Genomic DNA, 23,523 nt, shown 5'->3' with positions numbered 1-23,523 from the left:
TGAGAATGTCCTGCTTGCTATAAGTCACCAGAAGTTTGGGGGAGCTATCCTATCTCCTCTGCAAGGAGTCTGCATCACCCTTCTACTTAGGAAGCAATTCTGACTTCCTTGGTGATGTTGTCTTCCATGTGAGAGGTATCTGAGCTATATTCCAAGGGAACAACTGAGAAACTGAGACTGCCCTAGGATCAAAGTGTATGACGTCAAGGCCAATGACATCCATCTACTCAATGGGGTCAGCTATTCTACCATGAAAAGCAGAGGGGAAGGAAGGAAGAGAGGAAAAGAGTCAGGGCCAAAGTGGACACCATTAGGAGCTGTCTCTCAAAGTGTATTTAATATCACTCCTGGCCATCAATCTCTTCACTATAGACTCCCTGAATCACAGCCAAGACAGAGGGGGACTAGTCATTACTAAGGTTGTTGGTCGCACTTCTCTGTCATAAAAGCTACATTTCAGACCCAAAAGATAAGCTAATATTCTGCTTCAATGTCTGTAGTAAAAAGCAAATAACTTTGGGCATGAGAACCAAGAAATAAGAAGGGAGCTTTAATGCTTCCATAGAGAAGCAAATATTTGCACTTATTAATATCCTGAAACCCATGTTGCCATGAATAGTTCCTTCCCCTTTTATCCCATGCCTTTTGTCTAACACAGTGATATATTGCCACCCTTTCAAAATCTTGACACAGATGACATTGAAGCAAATTATGTACCTCGGCCAGATTTCTCAGTTGAAATGGAGATAGCTGATGTGTACATTTTTCCGTCTAATTAACATTCCACAGTTTGAATAGCTGTTATCATGCCCTGGGTCCCATATGAATGGATGAATAGATAAAAAGATCCATAAACAGCTTGGCTTGCACAGAATGAGATTTTTCTCCAGACAAAGAGAAAATGGAATGAATCATTGTTATCTGGATTGTGGCAGTCATCAGAGACTTGTGCAAGCACATGCTCCCCTGTGTTCAGAACACAAATGTGTTGCCTAGCACCAGCAGCCATCTCAAGGGGACTTTTGTCCACTCCACATCTCTGCATTTAGCCATATAATTTTTTCCACCCAGGTCTTTGTTTATGCTGTGTGATGATTTCAAAAATCTGTCCCATATTTTTATACGCCTCCACTCGAGAGGTGTAGATTAATTCTTCTCCCCTTGTACTTAGTGACTCACTCTTAACAAATAGAATATGGCAGAAGTGATGGTGTGTAACTTCAGACTCTAGGTCAAAAAATGCATTGCGCTGTCTTGCGCTCTCACGCTCTCTCTCTCTCAATCTCTCAATTTCTCTCTCCAATCAGTCACTCTGGGTAAAATCAGTTGCCATTTCATGAAGCCATGCATACAGTCCTATAGAGAGGAACCGAGGCATCCTGCCTGCCAATAGCCGTGGGAGTGAGCCATTTTGAAAGTAGATCCTTCAGCTCCAGTCAAGCTTTCAGATGAGACCATGGCCAACATAATGACTGCAACCTCATGAGAGACCTTGAGCCAGAACCACCCAGCTAAGCAGCTCCTGCATTCCTGATTCTCAGAAACTGTGTGATATAATAAATGTTTGTTGTTTTAAGCAGCTAAATTTTGGGGTGATCTACTGTGCAGCAATAGATAACTAATACACACTGTGACTTCTTTTGACTCTGATCACTGTATTTATGGAAATAATTTATTTTTTCTCCCAGATAGTCAAAGGCCAAGATGAACACTGCCTCCACGGCAAGGCTCCAGAGACACTGAAAAGTGAGTGTGAGTGTCTCAGGAGGCTGGCAAGGCCTTCAACAAGCTCACCAACCCTGGCCAGGGCATGCACTGTGAAAAGTCCTTTGGTGCTTTTAAAGCAAGCTAGACATGGAAACCTCCATAAGTGGAATAACTACAAATTAGCAGGGTGGTTAAAGGTCTCTGTTTTAAAGCTAGACAGAAATGGGTTTGATTCCAGAATTCACTGTTGATTATCTGATTAACAGTGGACAAGTTAAATAATGAATCCTCCAGTTCTTCCTCTGTAAAATGGGAGATAATACTACCTACCTTAATAGGATTACATTAAATCTAAATGAGGTTTTAAAATGTAACTCTAAATCTAATCTTACATTAAATCTAAATTAAATCTTGGTACAGGGCCTGACACTTTACTCAATAGATGTTGCTGTTAATAGGGGTAGACAGGTTGCAATTACAATTTGAGAATCCCTTCCTAGCCCCGTGTAGTTCCTTCATTCCATGTCATTGTAAATTCTGGTGAGTCCTCATACTGGCAAGGCATGACCTCCTGTGGCATGTGTGGGGGTATTTTTCCTGCTATTGTGCCTGTTCTCTGGTTTCTGTCAGCTCTGGTCCTGCCTCCTGGCTCCTGCCCTCACTCCCAGCCCACTCATAGGCTCTGATCATGCTCTTCCCTTGCTGGCATCTACCTACATTCACCCTTGATCTCGCCCTGCCTGGCCCCAGCTGCTCTGTGGGATCTGAAGAGGAGCCCACCACCCTACCATGACATGTACCTATGCATCTTCAAAAGGTTTCCTATCTGTTTTTGACTTTGGAAGAAAAGAGAACCTAGTCACCTCCTTTCATGCAGAGAACTGCCTATTCTGGGGAAAACCAGCTGAGGTAATTTACACACCCTGCTTAATTACTTCACGACCAGACTCCCAGCTAAGTTGCCCTAGCAACACCTAGCAACTGGCCACTGTCACCAGCTGCTTCTGTAAGAGAGTTCCTCTAACTGCTTTATAAACAGTTTTTATTTGGTGGCTTTGATGCAGAAAAGAGTAAGTTAAATAGGACTCTGAACAATATGTAACTGGTTTCATGCCATCCTTCTGCTTGGCTTTGCCTCCGTTTTCCTATGTAGGCCTAGTGGCATTTCTCCAGGGCTGGGGCAGTAATGGGTACTGTTTCAGAGGACATCTTTGTAGGCAGATAGACAATCTAGCTGTGTGACACTGAGAGTTTTAACCTTGACTGCCTCAGTTTCTTTATCTATAAAATGGGGGTGATAATATCCCCTTTACAGGGTTGACATGAGGAAGAATTAATATATTGCACAGTGCCTGGCACAAAGGCCATATTCTGTGGCGGCTGCTATAATTATGAATAATCTAAAAACAGAAAACAACAGCCATCTTTCCAAATGACACTACAGCAGAGCCAGCCAGACTGGTCATTCATGTGATTGTAAAATGTGGAGAGTCTGCCTCTGGGATTATACAAATTACACCCCTCACCCTCCTTCCTGGTGCCCTGAGCTGCCCCCACTCTTGTGTTCTATTCCCATTCTCACTACAATGTAAGAAGCTCCATGAGGACAAGAATTTTTGTCTATTTTCTTCACTACTGTATCCCAACACCTAGAACAGAGCTTGACACATAACAGGTGTTCAATAAGCATTTGTTGGATGAATGGCTGTTTGCAGCATATTGTCTTATGCATAAGGTTCCCTTGGGAATTTCAAGTGCTGGGATATGGGAATCCCTGGATCCCTAGCCTTATACATCTACTAACACACCATCCAGCTGCCATGCTGTGTCTTTGGGTAAGCCAAGACTAACCAAAACCCCAAATGTAATATCTCAGACCATCCTATGTGGCCATTTCATTGACAATTTATGATTACAAGGCATAAACTAAAATGAAATCTAAATCCTCAAGACCTGGTGTGAACTAGAAGGCAGAAGTGGAAGGAGGCATTCTTAGGACTGCTATTCTCAGTTTGTTTCTCTCTCAGACCCGGTAAATCTGTCCTAACCAGGAAGTCTAACAGGAGAGGGAGAAGAAATGTCCCAACCAAGAGGAGAGAACTTGTTTGAGGGTTTGAGGGGTGAAGAGGATGCAATTTCACATCAGGGGTGTGAAATCTAGGTCCAGAAGCAGAGCCTGCCAGCAACTGGAGTCAAGAAACCAGAATTTTAAGGAAGGCTAGAGAGTCAAAGTTGTATGTTTAGAGCAAACAGGGAACAAAGCCAGACAACAGTGCAGACAACAATGTATTCCTTGCCAAAGTGATCCAGAAAGTGTGAGGCTACCTCCTACATGTTACAAAGCCCAGGCTCTGCCTCCCAAACCTAGGCCTTCTGTTATAAATCAGAAGAGTTCTATGAATGTAGAGGGAGCTAATGCCCACACCAGGGCCAGCCTGTTGTGATATAGCTCATGACCTTCCAAACTTTCACTGTGGAAGAAGAGTCAAAAAGACCCCAGAATGCTACATTAATCCCTAGGGCTGTCAGGGTCGCTGTACCACCTGAGGCTGACCTCCCCAACTTGTGCTAAGAATCACTACATAGCAGGAGAGCTTGCTCTGTTGTTCCCAGTGCCTGCTTCCCTCAAATGTGGTCTGGAAACCAGTCTCTCCCTGCTGAGGCAAAATGAAGACCCAGCCACTAGAGTTATAGCAGAGGTGGATGAGGCTGAGCCGAGTATGAAAGGCTCAGCAGCTAATGGTATCCTGGCTTTTCAGGCCCATCCTAATTTATGAAATTGTGGAGCTGAGATTCAGAAGGAGACATGACTTCCATATCACACATCAAATCCATGGGCAAGGTGGGACTGGAACCCAGGACTCTTCACTCTTGGTCCTAGGCTTTCTTTCTACTGCTTCTGGACCCCACCCCCACTAATTATTCCAGCACCAAACAATGAACCCTTTGCTCTGAGTAACCAGGAATGTATTTGATACCCTTATCCTCTCATCTCCAGTCCCCCCAGGGAAACTAGTACAGTGAGTAAATCTTGAGATTAAACGTCCAAAGGGCAGATCTAGTACCCAGCACCACCTCTCACTACCTGTATGATGTAGGTAACTCACTTAACCTCTCTGACCTGTAGTAGGGATACCTGTAAAGTAGGAACAACACTAATGGCCATACCTCATGAAATTGCTTGAAGGACTCAATAGAAAATGTGTGAAAACACTGTATACTCAAAAGTGATATACATGCAATTGTTATTTTCTTCCCCATGGTTTTCTGTATTTTCCAAATGTTCTACTATATTGATTTTAAAAGAGAGAAAGAACAAATTACACTTAATTTTTCAAAAGGAAAAACATTTAAGGAAACAGTCCTGTTACCTATCAAACTGGCAGAGCTTTTATTTCCTACTCCGACATTAAAGAGCACAGTGAGATGAGCATTCTCATGCACAGCTAGTGAAAGGAAAAATTGGTACTGACTTTCTGGAAAATTACTTGGCAACAGGCATCAAGTTATTTTTAAATGTTTATGCTTCTTAACCCAGTAATTCTCAGAATGTATGTAAACAAAATTGTTATTGATGCAGTTCAACATAATTAATAAGGCACTTGTAGAAGAATTTTTTCTTAAATATACCTAAAAACTAGAAGCAACATAAATGTCCCCAAGTGAGAAATTGAATAACTTATAGGACATCTTACAATGAAATATCATAAAACCTCTAAAAGTTAACTGTTCAAAGAATATTTAATGGAGTAAATATTCATAATATAATGTAATAGAATATTAAACAGTATGTTTTAAAATATAGAGAAATGCACAGAGAAAGAAAAATTCATAAAAACATTAAATTAATGGTGTTGCCTTTGGATGATGAGATTATGGGGTTTTCTCTCTTCTTTATAATTTTTTGCATTTTAAAATTAATAATAATGAGCTTGTGTTCTTTTACAACCTGAATATGCTATTAAAAATAACTACGTAAATACTTAAAGGTGTATGCCTTTTGCATTCCATTTTGTTGCCTATAGTAGCATTATTTTTTCTTCATTGAAGTATAATTGACAGATAAACATTGGATATATTAATGATATACAACCTGATGTTTTGATTTATGTATACATTATGAAATGATTACCACAATCAAGCTAATTAACATAGTCATCACCTCACATAGTTATGGTTTTGTATGTGTGGTAAGAACATTTAAGATCTATTCACTTAGCAATTTCTGAGTATACAATACATCATTAACTATAGACACCATGCCATCTAATAGATTTCCAGAACCTATTCACCCTGTATAACTAAGACTCTGTGGCCAGGCGCAGTGGCTCACGCCTGTAATCTCAGCACTTTGAGAGGCCGAGGTGGGCAGATCACGAGGTCAAGAGATCGAGACCATCCTGGCCAATATGGTGAAACCCCATCTCTACTAAAAATACAAAAATTAGCCGGGCATGGTGGCAGGCACCTGTAGTCCCAGCTACTCGGGAGGCTGAGGCAGGAGACTTGCTTGAACCCGGGAGGCAGAGGTTGCAGTGAGCCGAGATAGCACCACTACACTCCAGCCTGGCGACAGAGCAAGACTCTGTCTCAAAAAAAAAAAAAAAAAAAAAAAAAAAAAGACTTTGTAACCTTTGGCCAATTTGTCCCCATTCCCTCACCACTCCCCACCCCCATTCCCTGGCAACCACCATTCTACTCTGCTTTTACAAGTTCAACTTTTTCAGATTCCACACATAAGTGAGATCATGTAGTATTTGTCTTTCTGTGCCCGGCTTATTTCCCTTAACATTATGTTCTCCAGATTCATCCATGTTGTTGCAAATGAAAGAATTTCCTTCTTTTTTAAGGCTGAATAATATTCCATTGTGTGTGCATGTGTGTTTGTGTGTGTATACAGTCATGCGCTGCACAATGACATTTCAGTCAATGATGGACTGCATGTATTATGCTGGTGTCAGAAGATTATAATGAAGCTGAAAAATCCCTATTGTAACATTGTAGCCCTCATAATGGTGTAGTGCAGTGCATTACTCATTACTCACATGTTTGTGGTGATGCTAGTATAAAGAAACCTACTGTACGGCTAGCAGTATAAAAGCATAGCACATACAATAATGTACAGTAATACTTGATAATGATAATAAACAACTATATTACTGGTTTATGTATTTACTATACTATTCTTTTTTTTTTTTTGAGGTGGAGTTTCGCTTCTGTCGCCCAGGCTAGAGTGCAATGGTGCAATCTCCGCTCACTGCAACCTCCACCTCCTGAGTTCAAGCAATCCTCCAGCCTCAGCCTCCTGAGTAGCTGGGATTACAGGCGCACACCACCACGCCCAGCTAATTTTTGAATTTTTAGTAGAGACGGGGTTTCACCATGTCGGCCAGGCTGCTCTCAAAATCCTGACCTCAGGTAATCCACCCGCCTCGGCCTCCCAAAGTTCTGGGATTATAGCTATGAGCCACTGCGCCTGGCCTATATGATACTTCTTATCATTATTTTAGAGTATACTCCTTCTTTTTATTTAAAAAAAAAAAAAAGTTAACTTTAAAACAGCCTCAGGCAAGTTTTTCAGGAGGTGCTCCAGAAGAAGGCGTTACCACAGAAGATGACACCTCCATGCATGTTATTGCCCCTAAAGACTCTCCAGTGAGAGAAGATGCGAAGTTGGAAGACAGTGATATTGATGACCCTGACCCTGTGCAGGCTAATGTGTGTGTTTATGTCTTCATTTTTAACAAAAACTTTAAAAGTAAAAAGAGAAAATAAAAAATTTAGAAATAGAAAAAAGCTTATAGAAGAAAATAAAATATTTTCATACAGCTGTGCAATGTGTTTGTGGTTTAAGCTAAGTTTTACAAGGGGCAATAAGTTTAAAAATATTGAAAAGTATATGAAGTTAAAACATTACAATAAACTAAGGTTAATTTATTACTGAGGAAAGAAAAAGTCTTTTTATAAATTTGGTGTAGGCCAAGTGTCCAGTGTTTATAAAGTCTACAGAAGTGTACGGAAATGTTCTAGGCCCTCACATTCACTCGCCACTCACCCACAGACTCACCCAGAGCAACTTCCAGTCCTGCAAACTCAGTTATCTTAACTGCTCTATAAAGGTATACCATTTTTATCTTTTATACCATATTTTTATTGTACTTTTTCTATGTTTAGATACACAAATATGTACCATTGTGTTACAATTGTCTGCAGTATTCAGTATAGTCACATGCTACAGGTTTGTAGCCTAGGAGCAATAGGCTATATGGTATAGCCTGGATGTGTAGTTAGCTATAACTTCTAGGTTTATGTAAATATACTCTATGATGTCCACACAACAAGAAGAGCACCTACCAACACATTTCGCAGAATATGTCTCCATCATTAAGTGACACATGACTGTATAACATTTTCTTTATTTATCATCTGTTGTTGGACCCTTAGTTTGATTCTGTATTTGGCTATTGTGAATAATCCTGCAATGAATAAGGGAGTGTGGCTATCCCTTTTACATACTGACTTCATTTCCTTTGGATACATATCCAGAAGTGAGATTGCTGGATCATATGATAGTTGTGTTTATAATTTTTTTGAGGAAACTCCATACTGTTTTCATAATGGCTTTACCAATTTACATTCCCACCAACAGTGCACAAAAGTTCCCTTTTCTCGGCTGGGTGTGGTGGCTCACTCCTGTAATCCCAGCACTTTGGGAGGCTGAGGTGGGTGGATTTTCTGAGGTCAGGAGTTCGAGACCAGTCTGGCCAACATGGTGAAAACTTGTCTCTACTAAAAATACAATAAAAAATAGCCAGGCGTGGTGGCATGCACCTGTAATCCCAGCTACTCAGGAGGCTAAGGCAGGGGAATTGCTTGAACAAGGGAGGTAGAGGTTGCAGTGAGCCGAGATTGTGCCACTGCACTCCGACCTGGGCGACAAAGCAAGACTCCATCTAAAAAAAAAAAAATTTCCCTTTTCTCCATGTTCCCACCAACACTTGTTATCTTTTGTCTTTTTAGTTATAGGCTTCTAACAGGTGTAAGATGATATCTCATTGTGATTTTACGTATCTCTAATGATTAGTGATGCTGAGTATTTTGATATGTTGGCCATTTGCATGTCTTCTTTTAATAAATATCTATTCAGTTCCTTTGCAGATTTTTCTCCTGCCTGATTGCCCTGGCCAGAACTTCCAACACTATGTTGAATAGGAGTGGTGAGAGAGGGCATCCTTGTCTTGTGCCAGTTTTCAAAGGGAATGCTTCCAGTTTTTGCCCATTCAGTGTGATATTGGCTGTGGGTTTGTCATAAATAGCTCTTATCATTTTGAGATACATTCCATCAATACCTAGTTTTTTGAGAGTTTTTAGCATGAAGGGCTGTTGAATTTTGCTGAAGGCCTTTTCTGCATCTATTGAGATAATCATGTGATTTTTGTCGTTGGTTCTGTTTCTGTGATGGATTACATTGATTGATTTGCGTATGTTGAACCAGCCTTGCATCCCAGGGGTGTAGCCAACTTGATCGTGGTGGATAAGCTTTTTGATGTGCTGCTGGATTCGGTTTTCCAGTATTTTACTGAGGATTTTCCCATCGATGTTCATCAGGGATATTGGTCTAAAATTCTCTTTTTTTGTTGTGTCTCTGCCAGGCTTTGGTATCAGGATGATGCGGCCTCATTAAATGAGTTAGGGAGGATTCCCTCTTTTTCTATTGTTTGGAATAGTTTCAGAAGGAATAGTACCAGCTCCTCTTTGTACCTCTGGTAGAATTCAGCTGTGAATCCATCTGGTCCTGGACATTTATTTGTTGATAGCCTATTATTACCTCAACTTCAGAGCCTGTTATTGGTCTATTCAGAGATTCACCTTCTTCCGGGTTTAGTCTTGGGAGGGTGTATGTGTCCAGGAATTTATCCATTTCTTCTAGATTTTCTAGTTTATTCATAGAGGTGTTTATAATATTCTCTGATGGTAGTTTGTATTTCTGTGGGATCGGTGGTGATATCCCCTTTATCATTTTTTACAGCATCTATTTGATTCTTCTTTTCTTCTTTATTAGTCTTGTTAGTGGCCTATCAATTTTGTTGATCTTTTCAAAAAACCAGCTCCTGGATTCACTGATTTTTTTGAAGGGTTTTTTGTGTCTCTATCGCCTTCAATTCTGCTCTCATCTTAGTTACTTCTTGTCTTCTGCTAGCTTTTGAATTTGTTTGCTCTTGCTTCTCTAGTTCTTTTAATTGTGATGTTAGGGTGTCAATTTTAGATTTTTCCTGCTTTCTCTTGTGAGCATTTAGTGCTATAAATTTCCCTCTACACATTGCTTTAAAGGTGTCCCAGAGATTCTGATATGTTGTATCTTTGTTCTCATTGGTTTCAAAGAACTTTTTTATTTCTGCCTTCATTTCATTATTTGCCCAGTAGTCATTCAGGTGCAGGTTGTTCAGTTTCCATGTAGTTGAGCAGTTTTGAGTGAGTTTCTTAATCCTGAGTTCTAATTTGATTGCACTGTGGTCTGAGAGACAGTTTGTTGTGATTTGTTCTTTTACATTTGCTGAGGACTGCTTTACTTCCAATTATGTGGTCAATTTTAGAATAAGTGCGATGTGGTGCTGAGAAGAATGTATATTCTGTTGATTCGGGGTGGAGAGTTCTGTAGATGCCTATTAAGTCTGCTTGGTGCAGAGCTGAGTTCAAGTCCTGAATATCTTTGTGAACCTTCTGTCTCGTTGATCTGTCTAACATTGACAGTGGGGTGTTAAAATCTCCCATTATTATTGTATGGGAGTCTAAGTCTCTTTGTAGGACTCTAAGGACTTGTTTTGTGAATCTGGATGCTCCTGTATTAGGTACATATATACTTAGGATAGTTAGCTCTTCTTGTTGAATTGATCCCTTTACCATTATGTAATGGCCTTCTTTGTCTCTTTTGATCTTTGTTGGTTTAAAGTCTGTTTTATCAGAGACTAAGATTGCAACCCCTGGTTTTTTTTGTTTTGTTTTGTTTTTTTGCTTTCCATTTGCTTGGTAGATCTTTCTCCATCCCTTTATTTTGAGCCTATGGGTGTCTCTGCACATGAGATGGGTCTCCTGAATACAGCACACTGACAGGTCTTGACTCTCCAATTTGCCAGTCTGTGTCTTTTAACTGAGGCATTTAGCCCATTTACATTTAAGGTTAATATTGTTGTATGTGAATTTGATCCTGTCATTATGATGTTAGCTGGTTATTTTGCCCATTTCTTCATAGCATCAATGATCTTTACAATTTAGCATGTTTTTGCAGTGTTGTTCCAGTTGTTCCTTTCCAAGTTTAGTGCCTCCTTCAGGAGCTCTTGTAAGGCAGGCCTGGTGGTGACAAAATCTCCCAGCATTTGCTTGTCTATAAAGGCTTTTATTTCTCCTTCACTTATGAAGCTTAGTTTGGCTGGATATGAAATTCTGGGTTGAAAATTCCTTTCTTAAAAGAATGCTGAATATTGGCCCCCACTCTCTTCTGGCTTTTAAGGTTTCTGCTTAAATATGCTGTTAGTCTGATGGGCTTCCCTTTGTGGGTAACCAGACTCTCTCTGGCTGCCCTTAATGTTTTTTTCCTTCATTTCAACCTTGGTGAATCTGACAATTATGTGTCTTGGGGTTGCTCTTCTTGAGGAGTATCTTTGTGGTGTTCTTTGTATTTCCTGAATTTGAATGTTGACCTGCCTTGCTAGGTTGGGGAAGTTCTCCTGGGTAATATCCTGAAGTGTGTTTTACAACTTGGTTCCATTCTCCCCATCACTTTCCAGTACACCAATCAATCATAGATTTGGTCTTTTCACATAGTCCCATATTTCTTGGAGGCTTTGTTCATTTCTTTTTACTCTTTTTTCTCTAAACTTGTCCTCTCGCTTTATTTCATTAATTTGATCTTCAATCACTGATTTCCTTTCTTCCACTTGATTGAATTGGCTACTGAAGCTTGTGCATGCATCATGAAGTTCTCACGCCATGGTTTTCAGCTCCATCAGGCCATTTAAGGTCTTCTCTACACTGTTTATTCTAGTTAGCCATTTGTCTAACCTTTTTTCAAGGTTTTTAGCTTCCTTGCAATAGGTTAGAACATGCTCCTTTGGCTCGGAGAAGTTTGTTATTACTGACCTTCTGAAGCCTACTTCTGTCAACTCATCAAAGTCATTCTCCATCCAGCTTTGTTCTGCTGCTGGCAAAGAGCTGCAATCCTTTGGAGGAGAAGAGGTGCTCTGGTTTTTAGAATTTTCAGCTTTTCTGCTCTGGTTTCTCCCCGTCTTTGTGGTTTTATCTACCTTTGGTCTTTGATGTTGGTGATCTAGAGATGGGGTTTTGGTGTGGATGTCCTTTTTGTTGATGTTGATGCTATTCCTTTCTGTTTGATAGTTTTCTTTCTAGCAGTCAGGTCTCTCAGCTGCAGGTCTGTTGGAGTTTGCTGAAGGTCCACTCCAGATCCTGTTTGCCTGGGTATCACCAGCGGAGGCTGCAGAACAGCAAATATTGCAGAAGAGCAAATATTGCTGCCTAATCCTTCCTCTGGAAGCTTCATCCTAGTGGGGCACCTGCCTGTATGAGGTGTCTGTTGGCCCCTACTGGGAGGTGTCTCCCAGTTAGGCTACACAGGGGTCAGGGACCCACTTGAGGAGGCAGTCTGTCCATTCTCAGAGCTACAACACCATGCTGGGAGAATCACTGCTCTCTTTAGAGCTGTCAGACAGGGACGTTTCTCCTTTGCATATTTTTAAATTGAGTTGTTTCCTTGCTATTGAGTTGTCTGAGTTCCTTATATATTATGAATAGTAATCCTTTTTCAGATGTATTGTTTGCAAATATATACTCCCCTCCCATAGGAGCATATATTTGCAAACCATACATCTCAAAGGGTTAATAGGAAAAGAAAGGAAGGACGTGGGCTATATCACAAAGGAAACAGTCATGTGCAGAAGCTTTTTAGTTTGACATAATCCTGTTTGTCTATTTTTGCTTTTATTGTCTGTACTTTCCAGGTCATATAAAAAAAATCATTGCACAGAATAATGTCATAAAGTATTTTCCTTACCTTTTCTTCTAGTTTTGTTTTGTTTTACAGTTTCTGGTCTAACAATTAAGTCTGTAATCCATGTTGAGTTGTTTTTTGTACACGGTATGAAATAAGGGTCCAACAAGGGTATATGGTGTGAAAGAGGGTCCCCATTCTTCTCCATTGGAACATTCAGTTTTCCCAACACCATTTATTGAAGAGCCTGTCCTTTCCCCCTTTTGTGTTTTTGGCACCTTTTGTCAAAGATCAATTGACTGTAAGTAAATGTATGGATTGATTTCTGGGCACTATTGTGTTCCATTGACTTGCATGTCTGAGATTTCTTTTTCTTTTTTCTTTTTTTGAAACAGGGTCTCATTCTGTTACCCAGCCTAGAGTGCCGTGGTGAAATTACAGCTCACTGCAGCCTCAACCTCCCCAGGCTCAGATGATCCTCCCATCTCAGTCTCCCAGGTATCTGGGACTACAGGGGTATACCATTACATCTGGCTAATTTGGGGGTTTGTTTTGTCTTGTAGAGACAGAGTTTCACCAAATTGCCCAGGCTGGTCTCAAACTCCTGGGCTCAAGCAATCCACCCACCTCAGCCTTCTAAAGTGCTGAGATGACAGGCATAAGCCACCATGCCAAGCCTACGTTTGTTTATATGCCAATATTATGCCGTTTTGATTACTATAGCTTTATAGTCAATTTTGAAATAAGATATTGTAATGCCTCTACTTTGTTCTTTTTGCTCAAGATTTCTTTAGCTATGGGTCATTTGTCATTCCATACAAGTTTGTCATTTTTTTTCTATTTCTGTGAAAAATTACATTACATTTTTTTAATTTTTTTTTGAGATGGAGTTTCACTTTTACTGCCCAGGCTGGAGTGCAATGGCATGATCTCAGCTCACTGCAACCTCCGCCTCCCAGGTTCAAGCGATTCTCCTGCCTCAGCTTCCCGAGTAGCTGGGAGGACAGGTGCCCGCCACCATGTCCAGCTAATTTTTTGTATTTTTAGCAGAGACAGGGTTTTGCCATGTTGGTCAAGCTGGTCTCGAACTCCTAGCCTCAGGTGATCTGCCCACCTCGGCCTCCCAATATGCTGGGATTACAGGCATGAGGCACTGCACCTGGCCAACATTAGATTTTTGACAGGGATTGCATTGAATCTAGAGATAACTTTGGATTGTATGGACATTTTAACAGTATTAATTATTCCTATCTATAAATTTGGGATATCTTTCCATTTATTTGTGTCTTCAAATTATCTTTTTTTCATGCTTAATTGCTCTGGCTAGCACTTTCAGAACTATGTTGAATAGAAATGGTGAAAGTGAGCATCCTTTTCTTATTTCTGATCTTAGAGGAAAAGCTTTTAGCTTTTTACTGTTAAATGTGATGATAACTGTGGGCTTGTCATATATGGCATTTATTATATTGAGGTATATTCTTCTTACACCTAATTTGTTGAGAATTTTTATCACAAAAAGATGCTGAATTTGTCAGATGCTTTTTCTGCCTATTGAGATGATCATATGATTTTTCATTCTGTTAATATGGTATATCACATTAATTTGCATATGTTTATTTATTCTTGCATCTGAGGGAAAACTCCCATTCAATCATTGTATATCACCCTTTGACTATGCGGTTGAGTTCAATTTGCTAGTATTTTGTTGAGAACTTTTGTATTTATGTTCACAAGGGATTTTCTTGTGTCATCCTTGCCTGGCTTTAGCATTGGGTAATACTTACCTCATGGAATAAGTTTGGAATTTCCTTCTTCAACTTTTTGGAAAAATTTGAGAAGTATTTGCAATGACACTTCTTTACACATTTGGCAGAATTCACCAGTGAAGCCATCTGGTCCTGGGCTTTTCCTTATTAGAAGATTTTTGATTAGTAATTCAATCTCCTTGCTCACTACTGGTCTATTCAGATTTTCTATCTCTTCATGGTTCAGTCATGGTAGGTTGTATAATATATGTCCAGGAATTTATCTGTTTCTTCTAGGTTATCCAATTTGTTGCCATATAATTGTTCATAGTTTCTTATGATTTTTGTATTTCTGTGGTATTGTAATGTCTCCTCTTTCATTCATAATTTTATTTATTTGAGTCTTCTGTCTTTTTTTCTTAGTCTGGTTAATGGTTTGTCAATTTTATCTTTTAAAAAAACAACTCTCAGTTTCATTGATCTTTTTCTAATCTCTACTTCATTTATTTCTGTTCTAATCTTTATTATTTCCTTCCTCTGATTACTTTGGGCTGTTTATTCTTTTTCTAGTTCCTTGGGCTATAAAGTTAGGTTATTTGAGATTTCTTTTTTCTTAATGTAGGTATTTATCACTGTAAACTTCCTTCTTCAAGATGATTTTGCTGCATCTCATAAGTTTTAATATACTTTGTTTTCATTTTTTGTTTGTCTCAAAATATTTCTGATTTCTTCTTTCACCCATTGGTTTTTCAGGTGTATGTTGCTTAATTTACACATATTTGCAAGTTTTCCAATTTTCTACTATTATTGATTTCTAGGTTCATACTAGTGTGGTCAGAAAATATATTCACATAATTTCAGTCTTCTTAAATATGTTAAGACTCATTTTGTAGCCCAATATATAATCTATTCCAAAGAACACTTGTATGCACTTAAGAAGAATGTGTATTCTGCTGCTTTGGGATGGAATGTTTTATACATGTTGTTAGGTCCATTTGGTCTATAGTGTTGTTCAAGTCCACGTTTCCTTATTGATTAACTGGACTATCCATCCATTGTTAAAACTGGAGTATTTAAGTCCCCTACTATTATTGCATTACCGTCTATTTCTCCCTTCAGTTCTGGTAATATTGGCTTTATATACTTAGGTACTCCAATGATGGGTGCATATATGTTTACAATTATTATATTCTGTTGATGAATTGGCCCCTTCTCATTATATGATCACCTTCTTTATCTCTTGTGGTGATTTCTGACTTAAAGTCTGTCTTGTCTGATATAAGTGTCGTGACTCCTGCCCTCTTTTGGTTACTATTTGCATGCTGTATCTTTTTCTATTCCTTCACTTTCAGCATATGGGTGTCCTTAAATCTTAAGTGAGTCAATTTTAAGCAGCACAGAGTTGGATTTTTTTAATTCATTCAATCACTCCATATCTTTTGATTGGGGAATTTAGGCCATTTATATTTAATTATTGATAAGTAAGGACTTATTATTGACATTTTGTTAATTGTTTTCTGTTTTATAATTTTTTCTCTCTTATCATCTTTTGTGATTTGATTTTTTAGGGTAGTAGTATGCTTTGATTCCTTTATCTTTTGTGTCTCTACTTCAGGCTTTTCCTTTATGATTATTAGGAAGCTCATATAAAACATCTTACAGCAGTCTATTTTAACAACTTAATTTTGATTGCATATAAAAATTCTACACTTTTTCCCCATACACATATTATATGTTATTGATGTCATAAATACCATCTTTTATATTGAATATTCACTAATTATTACATCTATAGTTATTTTTTTTAATTAAACTTTAGGTTTTAGGGTACATGTGCACAATGTGCAGGTTTGTTACATATGTATCCATGTGCCATGTTGATTTCCTGCACCCATTAACTCATCATTTAGCAATAGGTATATCTCCTAATGCTGTCCCTCCCCCCTCCCCCAACCCCACAACAGTCCCCGGAGTGTGATGTTCCCCTTCCTGTGTCCATGAGTTCTCATTGTTCAATTCCCACCTATGAGTGAGAACATGTGGTGTTTGGTTTTTTGTCCTTGCGATAGTTTACTGAGAATGATGTTTTCCAGTTTCATCCATGTCCCTACAAAGGACATGAACTCATCATTTTTTATGGCTGCATAGTATTCCATGGTGTATATGTGCCACATTTTCTTAATCCAGTCTATCGTTGTTGGACATTTGGGTTGGTTCCAACTCTTTGCTATTGTGAATAGTGCCGCAATAAACATACGTGTGCCATTAGAGAAATGCAAATCAAAACCACAGTGAGATACCATCTCACACCAGTTAGAATGGCCATCATTAAAAAATCAGGAAACAACAGGTGCTGGAGAGGATGTGGAGAAATAGGAACACTTTTACACTGTTGGTGGGACTGTAAACTAGTTCAACCATTGTGGAAGTCAGTGTGGCAATTCCTCAGGGATCTAGAACTAGAAATACCATTTGACCCAGCCATCCCATTACTGGGTATATACCCAAAGGACTATAAATCATGCTGCTATAAAGACACATGCACATCTATAGTTATTTTTAATGCTTTTTTTGTTTAACTTTTATCCTAGAGTTCAAAGTGATTTATGGATCACCATTAAAGTATTAGAGTATTCTAAATTTGGCTCTCTACTTACCTTTACCAATGAGTTTTATACCTTCATATATTTTTTAATTGCCAGTTAGCATTCTTTCACTTCAACCTGAAGAATTTTCCTTAGCATTTCTTGTAAGGCTATCTAGTGGTGATGAACTCCCTCAGTTTTGTTTGTCTGGGAAAGTCTTTATCCCTACTTCGTTTCTGAAGGATAGCTTTGCTAGGTATAATTTTCTTGCAGACCTATTTATGCTCAACTCAACCTATTTGGAGTTATTTGGGCTTCACAAATCTGGATGTTAATTTCCCTCTCCAGATTTGAGAGGTTATCTATCATTATTTCTTTAATAAGTTTTCTGCTCCTTTCTCTTTCTCTGCTCCTTCCTGGATTTCCATAACATATCTATTGGTTTGTTCAGTGGTGTCCCATAAGTTCTGTAGGCCTTCCTCATTATTTTTCATTCTTTTTTCTTTTTATTTTTCTGACTGGATAATTTCAAATGATCTTTGAGTTTACTAATTCTTTCTTTTGCCTGATTGAGTTTGTTATTGAAGCTCTCCATTGAATTTTTTAGTTCAGATATTGTATTCTGCATAACCAGAATTTCAGTTTGGTTTTTACTAATGGTCTATTTTTCTTTGTTGAACTTCTAATTTTATTCATGTATTGTTTAACTGATTTTGTTTAATTATCTATTTTCTCTGGTAGTTCACTGAGCTTCTTTAAAATGATTGTTTGAAACTATTTGTCTGGTGATTTATATACCTCTATTTTTTGAGGTCAGCCACTGGAGCTTTATTTTGCTCCTTCAATGGTATTATAGTCCCTTTATTCTTTGTGTTTCTTGAAACTTTGCATTGTTGTCTTCACATTTGAAGATGCAATCACTTCCTCCAGTCTTTGTTGACTGGCTTTAGGAGTGAAAGACCTACATCAGTGAGCCTGGCTAGAGACTTTGGGTGTCTCTCAGGCCTGTTCTATTGATGTATCTATCCCACTCGTCTTGATCCTTCTTAGGGGAGAAGTCTTAAGATTGTGTGACTTCTCTTGATCTCACAAAGCCATGCTTGTTGCTAAGAGTCTTCTGTTTATTTTCCCTAGGACTGTGCCCTGAGGTGTCCAAGATAGTGTGCTTTTTCCAAAACTATCAGAGAAAAGCCAGCTGCTAATATCTGCACCTGCTGTTGAGATCCATGTGTTGTCTGTGGGAGCTTGTGTGTGTTACACACGGGAACATGTAGGGCACTGTCCACAGGGTAGAGGAGCAGGGTGTTGGGATCATGTGTCTACTTGTTGGGAGTTCCACAGGTGAGTTGTCCTATGGGGCTCATGGTAGCCCTCTTGGTATCATTTGTGAGCCTGCTGATAATCACATGCCAGTGCTGTACACTCCCACCTTTTCTCCCACCTCCTAGCTGCTCCCAGACAACTCAGCCATGCCAATCCCCTTGGCATTCTGTTCTTATTCATTGAGATGAGATAGAAATGAGCCTCCTGGGCAGTGTCCCAAAAGACTGTAGAAGTTGAGTGCTCACTTACCCTGTGGGAGAAGTTATGGGCCTCTCTCAGCACAGAGGGCCTCTCTCAGCCCTGAGCTTTTGGGAGATGGGGTGATGTGGGTAAACTGAAACTGCTTTTTTAACCTGTTCAATATACTGGCTCTTGAATTTTTTGTTCCACCAGAGTGTTGCAACCTCTCAGCTGGACTCTGAGGCTCCCATAAAAGCATTCTTGTCTATGAGTTTTGCCAAAATTGGTGTTTCTATAGGGGTATGAGGGATAGAACTTTCTATTTTGCCATCTTCCTGACATCATCCGAAATTTTTGCATATTTAATTGGTTTTAGGGCTTACTACTGCCTCTTTCCAATCCCAAATTCCCCATCTTAGGCTCTTGTTTTGACTTATTTTCATATCACGTCGATAAATGTTTTGAGTCATTTTTACAGAAAGGATACTTGAGTGGCAACTTTTCTTAGCCTTTGGAGATCAGAAAATGAAACTGTTGCTGCCCTATATGATGACAAAATGGCTGGGGAAAACGTCTTTATCACATTCTTTTTCTCCTAAATTTCTGGAGACCTTCTATTGCTGACTTCTAGAATTTATTGGCTCAGAGAAGAAATCTAATGTTAGTCAGATTTTAATTCCTCTAAAAGGATCGTTCATTTTTTGGCTTGATTGTAGGACTCCTAAACCTTTGAAATTAAATTATGCTACAACTATTATTGATTTTGGAACCAAAAAGCCACAAGTTGGAGCAACAACCAAAGCCTAGCTCACAACAGTAAGCTTTGCAAAAGGTTTCAGAGACCAAAAGCCTTTCTCCATTAGACAATCATTCACATTTCATTCTGAGTTTAGACCTACCTCTTTTCACCAAAACAATCTCTATTTTATCCTTCCATATATTCTCCTCCCTACCTCATCTCCAGCTAACAGCAAAATCAAGGTTCAGAAACTATGTGTCTTTCACACTTTCTCCACTATCACACATTTGTACAATCATACACCAGTATGCATAGTTTGGTAATTTGGGCATTATTTTGCACACACACACAAATATGGTTTCACTGTATACATTTCTCTACATTGTGCTTTTCTTACTGAACTAAAAATCTCTCTAGGTCAATTGGTGTATTGGTCCATGCTCATGCTGCAATAAAGAACTACCTGATACTGGGTAATTTATAAAGAAAAGAGGTTTAATTGGTGCACAGTTCCATTGGCTTAACAGGAAGCATGACTGGGAGACCTTAGAAAACTTACAATCATGGTGGAAGGCAGAGGGGAAGCAGGCACATCTTCACAATGGTGGAGCAGGAGAGAGAGAGAGAAGGGGGAAGTGCCACACACTTTTAAACCATCAGATCTTGTGAGAATTCACTCACTATCATGAGAACGGCAAGGAAGACATTTGTGCCCATGATCCAATCACCTCCCACCAGGCCCCTCCTCCAATTCGGCATGAGCTTTGGGTGAGGACACAAACACAAACCATATCACTCCACCTTCCACCCCTTGCTCCTCCCAAATCTCATGTCCTTCTCACATTACATACAATTATCCTTTCTCAACAGTCCTCCAGTCTTAATTCATTTCAGCATTAACTCAAAAGTGCACAGTCCAAAGTCTCAGCTGAGACAAGGTAAGTCCTTTCTGCTTATGAGCCTGTAAAATCAAAAACAAGTTCACTGCTTCCAAGATACAATGGGAGTATGGGCATTGGGAAAATGCTCGCATTCCAAATGGGAAAAAATGGTCAAAACAAAGAGGACACAGGCCCCATGCAAGTCTTAAACCCAGCAGGGTAGTCATTAAATCTTAAAGTTCCAAAATTATCTCCTTTGACTCCATGTCTTACATCCAGGCCACAATGATGCAAGGGGTAGTTTCCCAAGGCATTGGGAAGCTTGGCCCCTGTGGCTTTGCAGGGTGCAGCCCTGTGGCTACTTTAATGGGCTGGCCTTAAGTGCCTGTGCCTTTTCCAGGTGCACAGTGCAAGCTGTCAGTGGATCTATCATTCTGGGGCCTGATGGACAGTAACCCTCTTCTCACAGCTTCATTAGGCAGTGCCCTGGTGGGGAATCTGGATGTGGGCTCCAACCCCACATTTCCCCTCTGCATTGCCCTAGTAGAGATTCTCCATGAGGGCTCTGGCCCAGCAGCAGACTTCTTCCTGGACTTCCAGGCATTTCAATACAGCCTCTGAAATCTAGGCAGAGGTTCTCAAACCTCAACTCTTGCCTTCTGTGTACTGGCAGTCCCAACACCATGTAGAAGGTTTGGGGCTTGCACTGTGCACCTGGAAAAGCAATGGCCTGAGCTGTACATTGGCCCCTTTTAGCCACAGCTGAAGCAAGAATGGCTGGGATGCAGAGTGCCATGTCCAGAGGCTGCACAGAACAGTGGAGCCCTGGGCCCACCCCAGGAAACCATTTTTCCCTCCTAGGTCTCCAGGCCTGTGATAGGAGGGGCTGCCACAAAGGTGCCTGAAATGCCTTGGAGACATTTTCCCCATTGTCTTGGCTATTAACATTCAGTTCCTCCTTACTTATGCAAATTTCTGCAGCTGTCTTAGGCCTGAATTTCTCCGGAGAAAATGGGGTTTTCTTTTCTACCACATGGCAGAGCTACAGATTTTCCAGACTTTTATAGTCTGCTTCCCTTTTAAATATAAGTTTCAGTTTCTTTTTTACATAGTATTTAGATATCCTCTCGGAAATTGCCTATTTATATCCTTTGCCTATTTTTCAACTGAGATGTCTTTATCAGTTTGTAGAGGTATTTAAATGTTTTAAACATAAAATCCTTCACCTATTTTTTTCAGCCAGGATCTTGCACTGATGCCCAGGCTGGAGTGTAGTAGTGTGACCATAGCTTACTGCGGCCTCAAACTCCTGGGCTCAAGGGATCCTCCTGCCTCGCTCTCCTGAGTAGCTAGGACTACAGGCACACACCACCATGCCTAGTTAATCTCTTTCTTTATGCAAATGAGCATAGGCTTTTAAGAGCAGCCAGGACACATCTTCAAGGTTTTGCTACTTAGAAATTTCTTCTGCCAGATAGCCTGAATCACCTCTCTCAAGTTCAAAGTTCCACAGATCTCAGGGGCAGGGGCAAAGTGCTGCCAGTACAGAGGCAAATGCTACCAGTCTCTTTGCTAAAGCATAGCAAGAGTAACCTTTACTCCAGTTCCCAATAAGTTCTTCATCTCCATCTGAGACTACCACAGCCTGGACTTCATTGTCCATATCCCTATCAGCATTTTGGTCAAAACCATTCAACAAGTCTCTAGGAAGATCCAAACTTTCCCTCATCTTCCTGTCTTCTTCTGTGGCCCCCAAACTGTTACAACTCCTGCCCATTATCCAGTTCCTAAGTTGCTTCTACATTTTCAGGTATCTTTATAGCAGTGCCACACTATTCTAGTACCAAATTTCAGTATTAGTCCATTCTCACACTGCTATAAAGAACTAACTGAGACTGGGTAATTTATAAAGAAAAGAGGTTTAATTGACTCACAGTTCACAGCCTTAACAGGAAGCATGACTGGGAGGCCTCAGGAAACTTACAATCATGATGGAAGGTGAAGAGGAAGCATGCATATCTTCACAGTGGTGGAGCAGAAGAGAGAGGGAAGGGGGAAGTGCCACACACTTTTTAACCATCAGATCTCATGAGAACTCACTATTATGAGAACAGCAAGGGGGAATTCGCCCCCATGATCCAATCGCCTAACATCAGGCCCCTCCTCCAATTCAACATGAGATTTGGGTGGGGACATGAATCCAATCCATATCAATTAATATACGTATAGCTCATTTTTTTCTAATGGTTGCATAATTATTCAAATTATGAACATATTACAATTTATTCAACAATGTATATATTGATGGATATTAGGTTATCTTCCATTATTTTTATTTGTATGTTTGTTTTGTTATTATTGTGTTTGTTGCCACAACAAAAATGCTGCAACAAACACATTTGTAAGTGTATCCTTATTTCTTAGTCCCTTAATTTCCACAGGATAGGTTCCCAGACATGAAATTGTTGCATCATATACATGTTTTTTTCTCTCCATAAATTCTGAACAGTTCAATTTCTTTCAGTAATGTGAGAGAGTGCCCTTTCCCTAGCAAAAACCCCTACTACAGATTTTATCTGCTTAATTTTTCTCAACATAATGTGTGAGACGTATTATCTCACTTTCCCTTTGATTTGCATTTCCTTAACACTTTTTTACATAGTATTTAGACATCCTCTTGGAAAGTGCCTATTTATTTCCTTTGCCTATTTTCCAGCTAAGATTTATCAGTTTGTAGAGGTATTTAAATATTTTAAACATAAAATCCTTCACCTATCTTTTTAGACAGGATCTTGCACTGATGCCCAGGCTGCAGTGTAGTAGTGTGACCATAGTTTACTGTGGCCTCAAACTCCTGGGCTCAAGGGATCCTCCTGCCTCACTCTCCTGAGAAGCTAGGAATCCAGACACACACCACCATGCTCAGTTAATTTTTTTTTTTTTTTGTAGAGACAGGATCTTGCTATGTGCCCAGGCTGGTCTGAAACTCCCAGGTTCAAGCAATCCTCCCATCTCAGCGTCCCAAAGTGCTGGGATTACAGATGTGAGCCACTACACCCAGTCCTTTACCTGTTTTATAAGCTGCAACTTTTCCCCAGTCCATCACTTGTCTTTTGGCTTTGTTTATAAATATTTTACCAGGGGGTGGAGCCAAGATGGCCCAATAGGAACAGCTCCTGTCTACAGCTCCCAGCCTGAGCAACGCAGAAGACAGGTGATTTCTGCATTTCCATCTGAGGTACCGGGTTCATCTCACTAGGGAATGCCAGACAGTGGGTGCAGGACAGTGGGTGCAGCGCACCATGTGCGAGCCAAAGCAGGGCGAGGCATTGCCTCACTCGGGAAGTGCAAGGGGTCAGGG

Source organism: Nomascus leucogenys, chromosome 15 (genome assembly GCF_006542625.1).
Source record: "Nomascus leucogenys isolate Asia chromosome 15, Asia_NLE_v1, whole genome shotgun sequence".
Taxonomy (NCBI): Eukaryota; Metazoa; Chordata; class Mammalia; order Primates; family Hylobatidae; genus Nomascus; species Nomascus leucogenys.
This window is presented reverse-complemented; position numbering follows the sequence as displayed.